Source organism: Phocoena sinus, chromosome 4, assembly GCF_008692025.1.
Source record: "Phocoena sinus isolate mPhoSin1 chromosome 4, mPhoSin1.pri, whole genome shotgun sequence".
Classification (NCBI taxonomy): Eukaryota; Metazoa; Chordata; class Mammalia; order Artiodactyla; family Phocoenidae; genus Phocoena; species Phocoena sinus.
The window spans coordinates 83,710,022-83,725,418 of NC_045766.1; the positions used below are offsets into that span (position 1 = coordinate 83,710,022).

At 35.7% G+C, this 15,397-nt stretch overlaps 1 protein-coding gene across 4 annotated transcripts in view; it reads left to right on the top strand.

The window, feature by feature from the left end:
• Positions 1–15,397, top strand: part of ZBTB20 (zinc finger and BTB domain containing 20) — an 806,470-nt gene that overhangs the window by 340,951 nt on the left and 450,122 nt on the right. For all 4 annotated transcript variants that reach the window (XM_032629540.1, XM_032629557.1, XM_032629541.1 and 1 more), the window contains one exon: positions 8,041–8,114. The gene's annotated coding sequence lies outside the window, so the exon portion shown is untranslated. The remainder of the gene's footprint in view (positions 1–8,040; positions 8,115–15,397) is intronic.

Consider the following 15,397-nt stretch of genomic DNA (forward strand, 5'->3'; position numbering starts at 1 on the left):
AGTATGTTCCTGAGTAGAATAAACTGAGAGGAACAGGAAACTGTGAAGGAACAATTTGGTAAATACTAAACTGATCCAAGTAAGTATTTGAACCTCTTTAGTGAGATCTCTGAGCTACTATTTTATGTAAGATTAAGTCTAGATAACACGTTCTCCACAGTCACTTGGAATGGGTTTATTTTGGCTCATTCAAGCTCTAAATTTCCTAGAAATCCTTTATAAACCACATAATTTTACCTCTTCTCATTGAGTGATTCCTCTTAGATCTGTAAAGTAAGGCAAAATTATTTATCTCTGATGGGAGACGTTTGGCACCTTCATCCTCATCCTCCAGTCACCACCCAATTCTCATGGCCCAACCCAACTAAGGATTTTCATAATTGACAGAGATTCTTAATCCCCCCAAATGTTTGTACTTTCTAGAGCTGTAGAGGATTTTCTGTACACATGTAACCATCATGAAAGCTTTCATTCAGTAGCAGTTGGACCTCCTCACCCACCCACACACACCCCCCATGCAGCTGGGCCTCTGATTCTTGCATTACAAGGCAAAGAATTAGGCAGTGGGCATTTGTTGAAGTAGTTTATGATCACTGTGTAGAAGGAGACTATAAACTTTATCACCTAAATTGGATGTTTTTGAGAATAAAAGGTGCCACATTAAAGATTATTGTGAGACAACAGACATAAATGGGGTCTGTTGTTTCAGCTGGGACTACCTCCTCTCCTTACCCCTCCCCAAACTCCACTAGCACAATAGTTCCAGCAGGGCAGCGTGAGCCATGGAAATCCACACCTTCACTGCTGAAAGGGGCTGACTTGATGGAATAGAATATCAAGCTGAAAAACCACATGCCCCTGGGTGCTGTCAAAACAGTAGCAGTCTCAGCAGCAAACAAAAAGGAAGTGTAAACATCATAGCTAGCCTCAGATTGCAGTTCAGGTTGGGGCAGGCAATAGACTGGCATATTAGCCAGAAATTTAACAAGGAGAATTGGATGAGGAGACTGCCATATTGAGCCTTGATGAAACTAACACATATCTCTGGTGGTTTGGAAATCTGCATTTGTGTTTCAGGGAAGATCAGAGAAGGTCCAAGATATCCACATACCCCAGACGGATCCTAAGGCCTAGTGCAAAGAGGAGATAAGGGAGAGCCCAGTGGAATGTAAGAGGCAAGGAAGACTTGTAAGCTGACTGAACTTTGAATGAATTCCCCAACCCATGCATATATTCATCAGCAAAGGGTGTTAGCTTATTGGCCTAAGTTGTTTGAGTACAGCTTTTGACCAGTCAATGGATATAAACTGCAAATTGTGCTGACACAGGGGCAAGTCTTAGCTAAGAAATGAAAATAGGAATTATAAAAACTGACCAGAGACATCAGCAGCTGAACAGTATGAGGGAGACCGATTCCAAAGAATTAGACTGGTAAGTCACTAAACAAATAAACACATAAATAGCAAAAACAGCAGAAACCCCCAGAGGGAAAAATCAGAAGTCATAACTACTATAATATATTGTATAAAATATCAATTTTCAAGAAAAACTTTTTGAGACATGTAAGGACTGACAGGAGTTTAATCCACACCCAGTTAAAAAAAAGCAGTCAACAGAAACTGTCTCTAGGTTGTGGGGGAGAGCAGAAGGTGAATTTAGCAAAGACCTGAGAGGAGCTACTACAAATATCTTTGAGTAAGTAAGGAAATCATATTAAATAATTACATAAAATATTACTATAATTACTATTCAAATAAAGAATATTAATATAAAGATAGAAATTATTTTTAAAAGAAACAAAAATTCTGGAGTGAAAAAGTACACTAAGATGAAAAATATTCTAGAGGGACTCAACAGCAGATTTGAGATGGCAAAAGAAAAAAATCCGTGAACTTGAAATTAATTGGTAGAAATTATCCAATTTGAAGAAGAGAAAAACATAGTGAAGAAAGAAGTAGAGCTTCAGAGATCTGTGAGAAACCATCAAGCATACCAACATATGTAATGGGAGAGAAGGAGGAGAGAAAAGAAAGAAAGAGAAGGAAAAAGATATTGGAAGGAACAATGACCAAAAATTTGCCAAATATTATGAATAACATTAATCTACATGTTTGAGAAGCTCAACAAATTCCAGGTGTCATTAATATGAAAAATCCATACATAGTCACATCATAGCCAAACTTAGAAAGCCAAAGAGAAAGAGAAATTCTTGAAAGCAGCAAGAGAAAAAAAGACAAATTCGATACAGGTACACCACTATGATTAACAGTTGACTTCTCATCAGAAACATTTAAAGTCAGAAGGCAGAGAGATAACATATTCTAAGGCTGAAGGAAATAAAGATTTTAACAAATGACAATCAAGAATTTTATATCCAGCAAAACTATTCAAAATGAAGGTAAAATAAAGATATTGTAGGATAAAGACTGAGGCAATTCACTGCTAGCAGACCTGCCTTACAAGAAATACTAAAGGAAATCCTTTAGGCTGAAAAGAAATGACAGCAAACAGTAATTAAAATACACCCAAAGAGATAAATAGCACTGATAATATAATTATGTAGGTAAACATAGATATGGTGTAACTATATAACAAAACTCAATTAAAGAAGAAGGAAATAATCAAGATTAGAGCAGAAATCAATGAAATATATAACAAGAAAATAATAGAGAAAATCAATGAAACCAAAAGTTGATTCTTAGAAAAGATCAACAAAATTGACAGATCTTTAGCTAGACTGACCAAGGGAAAAGGAGAGGACATAACAGATTACCAAAATCAGAAGTGAAAGAGGAGACATTACCAACCCCATAGAAATTTAGAAGATTAAAATGTAATACTATGAACAAATATATTCCAAGAAATTAGACAATTTAGATAAAATGGTATCACTTCTAGAAATGCACAAATTACCAAAACTGATTCAAGAAGAAATAGAAAATCTAAATGAACCTATAACAGTAAAAAGATAGGATTATTAACTAAGTCATCCCACAAAGAAAAGTCTGGATGCAAATGACTTCACTGTATCCTAGCCAATATTTAAAGGAGAAATAATACCAATTTTTCACAAACTTTTCCAAAAATAGAGGAAGAAGGAACACTTTTCAGTTCATTCTATTAGAACAGTATTACCCTGAGACCAAATCCAGACAAAGACATCATAAGAAAATAAACCAGTATTCCTCATAAATATAAAAACAAAAATCCTCTACAAAATCTTCACAAACCTAAGTACAGCAATCTGTAATATTATTTACACCCTGACCAAGTAGGATTTATCCTAGTAATGCAAGATTGGTTTAACATCCAGTAATCCATTCAGGTAATATAACATATTAGTAGAATAAAGGCGAGAACCACATGACTATATCTATTGTATCTATATGTATATTTATCTATATGTATATATATTGTGGCAATAGATACACAAAAAAAATTTTGAGAAAATCCAATATACATTTGTGACAGAAACTTTTAACAAACTAGGGATAGAACTTCTGTACCTAAATAAGGGGCACTCATGAAAAAACCTGCAACTAATATCATACTTAATGATGGAAAACTGACGGGTTTCTCTAAGATTGGGAACAAGGCAAGGTTGTCAGCTCTCACCTCTCCTGTTCAAAATTGTACTGGAGTTTCTGTACAGAAAGGTAAGAAAAATAAATAAAAAGAAAAAGAGGAAATAAAGCAAGGAAAGAAATAAAAAAGAAAGAAACAACAGAAAAGAAGGAAATCAAAGGCATCCAGATTGGAAAGTAAAAACTAAAACTTTTATTTGCAGAAAACATCATAAGTACGTAGAGAATATTAAGGAATGCATACACATACACACAGACTAATAAATGAGTTCAGCAAGCTCTCTGGGTACAAGAGCATTGTACTCAAGTCAATTGTATTTCTATCTGCAAGCCTATTTCAGAATTATTAAGGTTCAAGTTCCAGACCACCACAATAAAGCAAGTCACACAAATCTTTTGGTTTCAACAATTCATATAAAGTTATGTTTACACTATACTGTAGTCTATTAAGTGTGCAATAGCATTATGTGTGTACATACTTTCATTTAAAAATACTTTATTGCTAAAAAATGCTAACCATCGTCTGAGACTTCAGCTAGTTGTAGTCTTTTTGCAATAGTAACATCAGAGATACTGATCACATATCACCATAACAAATAAAATAATAATGAAAAATTTGAAATATTTCAAGAATTACCAAGATATAATTACCAGAGACATGAAGTGAGCAAATGCTGTTGGAAAAATGGCACTGGTAGAACTGCTTGATGCCGGGTTGCCACAAACTTTCAATTTGTAAAAAATGCAGTATCTATAAAGTGCAATAAAGCAATGTACATAGGAATTCTTTTCTTTGCAGGGGGTGGGGAGTTCATTTTACTATACTCTCTACTCTTGCATATGTTTGAAATATTTCACAATAAGAAAAGTTGTAAGTGAAAAGGAAAAAAAAAAGACTAAGGGAAATAATTAAAACATTATAATTTGGTCTCTATGTTGACCACAAACAGGGCTTGTCTGTTAAAAATCAAATCTGGGGCTTCCCTGGTGGCGCAGTGGTTGAGAGTCCGCCTGCCGATGCAGGGGACACGGGTTCATGCCCCGGTCCGGGAAGATCCCACGTGCCGCGGAGCAGCTGGGCCCGTGAGCCATGGCCGCTGAGCCTGCGCGTCCGGAGCCTGTGCTCTGCAATGGGAGAGGCCACAACAGTGAGAGGCCTGCATACCGCAAAAAAAAAAAAAAAAAAAAAAAAAAAATCAAATCTGAACAGTGTCAGAATGAATAACTCATAGAGAGGTGAGTGAACTCTCAAAAACAATCTGAAAAAAAAAAAAAAACAATCTGAGCAAGATACAGTCGGTGCTGAATAGTTGGGAAAGCATTAAGAGAATTGCCTATATTAGCACAGACTTCCTAAACTGGAGTGCTTTGTTGCTCTTTCCTTGAAGTTCTGTGACCTGGTGATATCTAAAACTCCTACCTATTCGATGTGGTCAGAAGCAGTCCTTTGTTCCTAATCAATACTAAGATCTATAGTTCCTCCCCCCCCCTTCAGTTTTTTATTGTCTGGGGCTTTGTTTTTTGGCCTTGAAGACTTACAGGATGGGTTACTGTAATATAATGCATTTGCTACTTCTCTGGAAAGCCATTCAGAATCTTTAACTAGTGCAGAATGTACAACTCTTGCTAAATAGTCTCTGCCAAGAGAAGCATTCTTCCGGGCTTTGTAATTTGCATTGATTACTGAGCTGTTCCCCAGTGTATCACTGGGTGTATTCTTTAAAGCCTTACATAGTTCTGTCTTGATTAAAGAAGTCTGACATTGGTGGTCAGTTTTAATAATGACTGAGGTTGATCTGGATAACTTGAAAAAATTTTAACAGATTTTGGAACCCAAAACGTCAGGAGCAAGTTATTCTTATTGATGACACATACTCTGGAAATCTAGTATTTTAAAAGTGGGTTCAGTGTACAGTACTGAACTTGAAAAAAACAGGAAGTTGAAAAGTAGACAGTAGTGCCAAAAATAAGGTCCTAGTCCTAACTTCTCTGCTCCTTAATCTGACATGCCTTCAGAATATTTCACTTTCTCAATGATCAATCTTCCAAAGAGTTTCTACCCAATACTTAACCCCACTACATAGGAACAGAGTTAATGATTTCTCATGAGGCAGATATGAATAGGAACAGTATTCATATCAAAGACAACTGGTCCCACTTCCAGGTCCATCCTTGGGCCAAGATATGTAGTCGCCAACAGTGTGTTGGCGACTGCATTTTTTGAGTCCTGGCGCAAAGTAAGATCCATCTGTTTTGACCAGCCGTTTGCCTGAGTGCCACAAAATGGTCCTGTTATTAGTCTTATTTGTGGTCCTATTTGAGGTTAGGGGATAACGTAAATAAACTTCAGTCCTCCTTGTGATGAATGTAACATGGGAATTAAAAGTGGTGGTGTTGGTAGTGCTAAGTGATGTTACATCTCTATTTTCTCAATTACTCTGTTTTCTTTGGATTGGGAAGCAGACATTTAAGAATGAGTTTGTCATCTGGAAGGATAGTTGTGACCAAGTTTCCCTCAACAGGATACAAGATGTTATTTTTGAGCTTCATTACCCTCACCAAGGGGGAAAAAAAAAAGAGAGAAGAGAGAGGGAGAAAATAAATAAGGAAGAAAGTGAAAGTAAGGAAGAAACGGGCAGATATAGAGAAGGGAAGAGAAAGGTCAAAGAAGAGAAAGAGGAATGACATGAGAAGAGGAGAATGTAACTTGACTTTCTGTTCGTAGAAACTGCTTTATTGTTTTGAACTAAGAGTTCAATTCACTCAACATCTGGTGAATTAAGGAAAAGGAAATCTGACTGATTAAACTGAACTGCTAGTTGTCAGTTAAGTAGTTTATATATAAATATGCAGCCTAGTTTCTATCACCCTTTCTTGTCTAAACGAGACAGTTGAATCCGTTTCACTAACTATACGTGATCGGTGAGTAGAACAATGCTAGTTGGTGATTCAGATTTATATAGAGGTGAGCAGTTTTTATGTTTCTGAATCGTTTATTGGGGATTATTGTTATTCCTTATTATTTCTGATCATGAGTTATTTTTGTCAGTTTCTTTTATGAATGTTTTGTTGCCTTATAAGGAAATGTGTGAACTCCCCTCCTCTCAGTCAGTTGTCCCTGGTGACGCCTCCATAATTTCTGTCTTTACACTGGTGCATTTTTAGTCTAATTCAGGCATGTGAGAAGCAGGGGAAAAGTTTAGTTAGTCAATGTCAGTGATCTTTTTTTTTTTTGGATCCATTCATGGATAGACCTAGTGAATTTAAGCCAGTTTGAACTTAAAATCTATATGCATCAAATAGACACAATACCCAAAATATTCCTCTGTATAATACAAGAGAAAAAGAAAATAGAATTCACAAGTAAGAACTAGATGCATTTTCTAAAAACAAATGCAATTTCAGGGCTGATCTATGATCATACTCTCATATATGGCAATATTACCTTGCATTAGTGGGAAGGTGGACATAAACATACCATATTTAGTGCTACAAATATATAAAAAAATGTACTGCCATGCTGTAAAGTAAAAAAAAGATAATTGTTCTGTCTCCATTTTACACTTAAAAGGTCTGTTTTTCTAAACCTGTTGTATCAGTTATTTGAAGCTAAAAATAGGGATGACTTAATCCTGTTTTTTAACTATTATCTTATTCATAGATGGTGTTGTATGAAGAAAGAAAGGATTGAAAAAATTAGTATGACATCTTAAGCCCAAGTATTTATGACATATTTTAATTTTAATGCCTGGACTCTTAATTCAAAGATTAAAAATAGGTATTTTTTTAAATGTGTTCACAGTTATTTAAATCAAGAAGACCGGTTCAAACCCTGATGGTCTTCCCATGTTGCTTCAAATAGCAGTGCTGCATGTGACTAGCTATATAATATGATGTGGTCTGGAGTGCACTAAACCCACAATACCTTGCAATGGGCATTTGTATTGCTAAATATGTTCCTTTACCTCTACTTCACCATTTGCCCCACCACCAACTCAGTCATTTGAAAGTAGTAGATGTAACATTTTTTTCCAATTTTATTTGAAGTTATATTTCCCTTTAATATGTGTATTCAGATTGTAGATTTTCTTCTTTTTTCTCTGAAATAACATTTTATGTAATCTTGAGGCTTTGGAATTATTTAGGAGTTTTTAAAAAATCAGAATATAGGTAAAATTCAGAAACACTGAGCTTCTAGTCATATTATGAAGTCCTTAACATGGCGGCATATTTTGTTTTTCAGAATTGCTTTTTTTCCTCTTTAGATCCTTTTCTTTTCATTAAAAAAACGACTCTGGGAAGAGAGTTTTTTTTTTTTCCTTAGGAAAAAAAAAAAAAGCCACGCTTGACTGATAATGCATTGCTTTGGATGGTGAAACATTATGAAAGTTTAATTTTTAATTAAATCTGAAATACCAATTATAACTGGAAGAGATTTTAACCTGTTTCTTTTCAGACTGCCTGAAGTTACATTTAGAGACTGAAATCACTGCACCTTAAAAACAAAAGATTGAGCTGCACCGCATTCTTGTAAGTGAAAGCTTCCTCTACCTTCCTCTGTGTTTTTGTGACCAACTCAAAAAAAGGACAAAAATATTGGTAACATAGTAACCAGACATGCGTAAAAATTTGAATATCCCTGAAGAAATACATGTTTAAATGATTTCCTTCTTTAAAAAAAGAAAATTTGTAAGGCTCAATATTCAGTATGTCTTTTTTATCCAACCTAAATTGTGAATCCTTTCTTTTGGCTGGTTTGAATTGCATTAGGGAGGGTGTCACCCACCGTGCATCAGCACAGTGACATACACCCTGTCAGGAAGGATTCTTACATTTTGGTACAAGTCTCTTAGAAGGTAACAGATTTCTTATGGAATCAAAGTAGGTTCCTTTTTCCTTTGTGATGTCATTAGAAATTTTTAGCCTTTGTGTCAATGTAAATGGAGAGAAAGAAAGTTCATGATGACATCACAAGATTTTGTTGCTTTGAGGACTTTGGGCAAAACTAAGTAAAATGCATAATTCCCTTGTGTGCGTGTGTTCCCCATTCTGCTATGAAGCAGTCAAAATAGCACATCTTATGTCTTCCCGTGAGCTACAAGGCTGTCTCTCAGAGCCCCATTGTTCCATAAATGCATGTCAGAGTCTACCACAGTCTGGTCTACCCTTATTTAGCTGCTGTTTTGTCAATGTACTTGGAAGAACAATTAACATTTGGGATTTCAATGTCTGAATAACAGGCAGTGAATAGAACCCAAGCATATAAAAGATTCAGACGCCCAGGGTAAGAAAACAGAAGCTTAGAGGTGGTGGGGGAAAAAAGAAAAGCATTTTAATGCCGCACTCAAAGGTTATGAAATACTACAAGGAAATTCAGTGTTATATTTTTTTAATTTTAGATCAAAATGTTCATTTTCGTAGTGAAGTCCAGAAGGTTATGATGTCTTCCTAAGTTTTACAATTTAACGTGTTATGAGGTCTTTTGCTAGAGAGTCTTAAAACACTTAAATAGCATTCATCTCCTTGTGTCATTGTTGGAATGCCGGATGTGGGGTTTACTGCATCGTGGTTTTCAAAGTGTCACAGTTCCTCTCGACAGAGTACACTAACGGTGATTCAGATGATTTCTTCCATTTTCACTTTGGTTTACTGCACTCTTTCATTATTGACTACAGTTCTTGTATGTTTACTGTAGACAGTTCTGACGTTGCTTAAATATCCCTGCCTATTGTCTGAATTCCTGTTAGGTCCTTTTTTTTTTTTTCTTTGAGAGATGATGCATGGACAGAGCAAGATCACTTCACTGTCAGGGTATCTGGTGAACTGGAGGGAACTTTGGCAGCTTATATATGCTGCCCACTGAGCACAGTGCCTGCATGGTATGAGTGAATACATGATGGTTATTGTTATTTTTGTCATAACTACCACAGTCGAAAACCATAGATGGTAAGGTCTCTAAAATCAGGGTATATCTCTTATTGATTTTTGTAATCCCCAGTACTTGGCATAATAGTAGTAATCAAGAAACAGCTATTGTTATTAGTACAATTAGAAAATTTAAGTCAGAACTTTAGGAGTCATTCATTCAGAGAATATTGTGAAGATGTGTTGAATAAAGTTTTAGACAGTCAGGAAGATAATTATAAAGGAATTTGTCAAAGACAAACCTACTATTTACCACGTAACATTAGGCATCAGTCGCCTAGTCTTTCTCCTCTTTGACTTTATATTTCTTTCACCTGAGCAGAATGAGAAGTGCCCATTCATACATATCCTTTTTGTCTGTGAAGTGGTCTTCACTAGTTTTCTGTTTGTGTCTTACATCCCATACACTGAAGTTGTCTCCAAAGATAAATCTACCTGGCTCTAGGATGGATGATGCTCTGTACCTGTTTGTCTAATTACTATGCAGTAGATTGTGCTTCAAGAAAATGGGGCAAATGGTACAAAAGGTATTGGGTCAAGAGTCCAGAGGTTTGGGAAGTTGCCATTAGAAACTTCTACTTTCAGTGTGTCAAAAACCAGGACCAGTTTCTCAGCACAAAGAAGACCACAGCATTATTTAGAACTCAGAACAATTTGACCCCTCTAAGCTGAGTTTCCTGGTTTTTTGTTGCTGTTGTTTTTTCTTTTGCATAAAGTTACCTGCCCTCCCCCACCAATTTTAATTTATTTCTAAAAGGGGTCCCTTCATTTTTATTAAATTAGCTTCTGGTGGTGCAAATTAAGGCTCTCATAAAACTTGGCCTCTGAGGCAAAGCTAAAATGATAAAATTTAGGCTTCATGAATTGTACTGTTATCATGTTGGATAACATTTAGGGACATCAAAGAACTTTATAAACACATTTCACATGTTTTAAGATTAAAAGATTGAGGTGAAAGAGATGTAAGGGCAGAGCATCGGCAAACGTTACAGGTAGAAAGGATATAAGAAATAAAAGTCCAGTCATCCCATTTTGGAATAAGCAAATTGAGGCCCAGGGTAGGGCATGCAGGTTACCCAAACCATACTGATTACCAATGCGAATCATTCTCAGACATCTAGGCCTGAGAGTAAACCCAACTCTGGACTCTGAGGCTTTGATCTTTCTTCTACACTCAGGGTCTGAGCTGTGTTTGCTGAGGAACAAATTGCCTTAGGCTCATCTTATGAGACCCACTGAACTGTGGTCCCCTCTACCAACTAGTCCAAAATTCATATATAAAGGCTATTCTAAAAGCATTTATTGTTATCAAAAAATTGTTATTTTTTTATTATGCATTTTGGTATTGTGCCTCTGGTTGTGCATTGAGTCACACAGAGGCAAATTTATGTGGTTGGTTTAATATTCTTTATGGTGATTTACAAAGTGGACAGAAGGCCATTAGAAACTTCAGTAGTTTAATTGGGCTTACAAGCAAGATGAAACCGGTAATCTGAACACAGCCATTGTGATGTTGAATTCAAACTTCCCAAAGAGGGTGCATCAGGCATGGTGTCAGAATGTCATTGTTGCCAGGAGTCATTTCCATCAGAGAAAAGTTTCTCAGGGTCTGGAAAAATTGAAATAAACTTTAATAGTTTAAAATGAATTACTTGCCCTGGTAATTTATTTCAGGTTTCCTTTACTGGATTCTGTCATTTGACAATCCAAAGAGACCAGAGTAGTAGTTGGACAACAGATACATCTTTCTTATAGACAAAGTATTTTATGGGTGTAGTAGAGGAAATAAATGGTTATCACTTCATCTGGACCATCAAGGAATAATATCATATTAGCAAGCAGCCTAGGCAGAGGGAAGTTGAGGAAACAATGGTAATGGTGTGACCCGAGTATAGAATGCTGGTTAGGGCCAATGTTTTCCAAAGTATAGGTTGCAACTCATTCATAGGTCATGAAATCAGTTTAGAGGATCACAGTCAATATGCTTTTAAGAAATAGAATCAAAGAAAAAAAGTTTGTAAAAAGACTGTGTTACATATTTTTAAGATAATGGATTGAAAAATAAATATATGTCTTACTGGGAATCATGCCACCAAAATATGAAAGCAGATCTAAAGATGATCGGTCTTTTAAATACTCAATTCAGGTAATCCTGACTAAGGGATAATATTATTTTCCCCTTTTTTCACAAACGAGAAAGTGGAAGAATTAAGCAATTTGTCCCAGGTCATACAAAAGGTAATTGGTTGAGATAGGATGTGAATATGTCTGTCAAACTCCACATGCATACTTTTCCCATGATTTGACACTGTTTTGCAGGGTTGTATGACTTCATTTATTTCACTGTTGATAGCGCACACATTTATATCTTAAGTCCCAAACTACAGCACTGTTATTTCCAGTTTCCTTATTTAAATCTTCAACTATACAGATATCACACCAGTTTCTCAGAATCAATATATCAAGTAATTATCCTCCTAGTTAAAAATCATCCTTCTTTTGACTATCCTAATTTTCTTCACTCCAATTCTCCAGGTCATCTTGGCTCAAAATATCTCATTATTCCCTCTCCTATCCCCTCCAAGTATCCAATAAGTGGCCAGTAATTCTTTTTTTGGTATCTCTGTCCTCGTCAGGTTTTCATCTTCTCTTGGTTGTACTAATCTCGTACTCGGGAGAAACAGAGAGGGGAGACCTATTCATCCTAAACACTGTTGCCCCATTAGGTTTCATGAAGCAGGAGCCCTAAGATCATGTCACTTTTGTTCAGACAAAACTTTAATATTCTATAGTAATTACCAAACAATGCCTAACCAATATTCATGACACTGTAAAATCTAATTCTGTCCTAATTTTTGACTTAATTTTATGGTTTAATATACCATACACTCAGGCCAGATTTCCTCACCCTCATTTATTAGTATTGTTTCTGTTATCTGGAATGCCCATCGTTCTGCTTTTCCATATGCAAATCTAATCCATCCTTCCAGGTTACTTTAAATGCTATTTATTCCATGAAACCTTCTCTCCCTGACCTAGCCAGAAATAGTCCACTCTCCCCTACCTACCAAACTCACTTAGCACCTGTAGCAGCCCTGCCAACAATCTCATTTTGAACTTCTGGTCTTCGAAATTGTGAAAGAATAAATTTATATAAGTTAACAGGTTTGTAATAATTTGTTACAGCAGCCTAGAAACCTAATACAGCACCCTCCTACACATTTTTTGAGACATGAATTACTTTCTGTATTTTTAAACAATATTTATGGGCATGCTATATTTATTTTTTTTTTTTACTAGAAAGCAAATTCTTAGGGATGGAGCCCATATTTAATTATTAATATTTCTTAACCCTATAGAATCTACCACAGTAGAATCATTAATTCATTATTCAACCATGCTTAATATTGGGAATAAAGAAACGATCCCTTAGTGTCTCATGAAATTTATAGTCTTCTAAGGGAATCCAATGTCAAATAAGTATGCAGATAATTACAAAATTACAAATTGTAGTCCATGAGAAGAGCTAATTGGTATGCAAGACAATAATGGGTGGGGAAAATCTATTGTTCTGTCCACTGGGTGCTCAGGAAAGAATTCTTAGAGAAAGTGTCATTTAAGTTGAGGGTTGAAAGACAGAAAGAATCAGCCAGGTGAACAATTTGGGGTGGGGATGGAAGTTTGAGTGGGGGAGAAAGCTCCCAACAGAAACAGCATGGACAAAGCCCTGAGGCAAGGACAAACAGTGTATTCAAGGAAATAAAAGGATTCCAGAGTAGCTAGAGCAAAAGAAGCAAAGGAGGAGAGCGACTGGAGGTGAGGTCAGAGAAGTAGCCAGGGTGGGGAATTTGGATCTTATTCTGAATACCCTGGAAAAGCACATAGTAGACATGCAAAAAAAAGTAAGTAAATAAATATTAATTGAAGAATAGCTTAAGAGTAGAACAAGATGAAGGTAATTCAAAGGTACATAATATACGTAAGCTTATATCATCTATATATTCATTGTGAATCCTCACTGAAGGTTTACTTCTGAATTTGAGGAGGGCTTGGACTTTAGAAACAGAGGTCTAATAGTTCACAACATGTTTCCCATCTGCGTAACCAAAATAGGTCTCTGACAACCTTCTAAGATAAGGTCAAGTTAATTTTATTTCCTTTCTAGTCAATAATTATTAAAATTCTGTTGTTGCTTAATGAATCTGTTATTTTTGTTTATTTTTAAGTGCTCGTTGTATAGTGTAGAAATGAGTACAAAAATGTGTTTTACTCTTAGAATGTATTTTTAACTGTTAAACCTTAATCTTATTTTTAATATATTTTGTCATGTGCAATGGCCAGGGGCCTGGAGGCACAGAAAGCCTTGAAAATGAATCATCATTATCCTCATTAATACTACCTATAATATGACTGAATTTCTGGATTAAAACAATCCAGACTGTTTTAAAGTATGATGATTAATATTCTGGAATGCCACTAAATCAGAACAGAGATATTGGTTTGTTTGCAAAGTGATAGAAATTATTCCCTTTTGCAATTAAAGAAGAAATAGAGTAGAGGGAATGTGAAAATTAAAAACATAGAGAAGTAGGTTAAGCTCTAAAGATATGAGTACTTATCTATTGCAACTCAGTAAAAAGACACCAGAATCAAAATATTATGTCTACAGAGAGCCTTAGGAATTATTTATTCCAGTCTCCTCATTTTGGAAATGAACAAAATTTAGGCCTAGAATTCTTGTTCAAGTCATACAGTTAAATAGTTAATGGCAGGGCTGGAACTGTAATTCTAATGCTTAAGAGCTAGATTACCACAGCCAAACCAGCTAATCTGTGATCCAAGCCCCTATTGTAGCCCTTTCAAGGTCTTGGGTGGAAAAAGGAATATTAAGTATAGGAGATGAATCTATAGACAAGTTTTAATTAATAAAAATCTGAACAATAAATATTACTCACAATCTGTTTACTTAATGTACCAGCTGCTTTATAAAATTTGTCTCTAATCCTTGCTACCACCCTCAGCAACCACTCAGCAAAGCAGGAATAATTTCCATTTTATAATGAGAACACTGAGATCCAGAAAGATTAAGTAACATCCAAGATTGCAAAGCCAGTAAGTGAGTTTTGTATTGATGCCAGACCTAACTGATTCAAACCCTGTACTATCTCCTGTTTGGTGTTTTTATCTATTGCGTTTTGTTATCACTTCGGGTCACATGGTCACAGAGGCCATTAGTTCTCTAACAGTCCAAATGTCTGAAAAACTTTGAAAAAAGTTAAGAAGGTAAAGAAAAAAGTTACGTTTAGCAGGCACCCTCTCTGCATAAAGCTCTTTACATTTAATTCCCACAACAGTGTCTCAAAATAAATATTATAACCTTTAGTTTACATTTTAGGAAACTGAGGAACAGTGAGATTAAATAGCCCCCTGCCGCCCAACATCTTAGTAAAACCCAGAGCCAGGATCCAAACGCAGATCTCTCTGATCCCAAGTATTCTTTCCATTATTCCACCCACCTCCAAGTCTGCTCTTCTCCTGATGCTAGTATTCTGTGGTCTGCATACCTCAACTCCTTATGTGGCAAAGTAGAATTTAACACATGCTCTCGTAGATTTCCCAAGAAAAAAGAGAATATGTTGAGAGGATGCTTTTATGGTTAAGTTATATCATCTTGCCTGGAAATAAATAGAGCCCCTATATATTTTTCCATCTTTCAGAAATGAAGAGCTGGAAGATTGGTCAAATCCATGACATTAGTCTTTCGTCACTACATCATCTTGACTCACTGTGTGTCTGTGCCCAAGGTCCCAATCATATCGCAGACAATGGTACTAGTAACCTTGATCGTACTTGAAAACATCTTTGAAAAGTGAAAGAAGTAAAATATT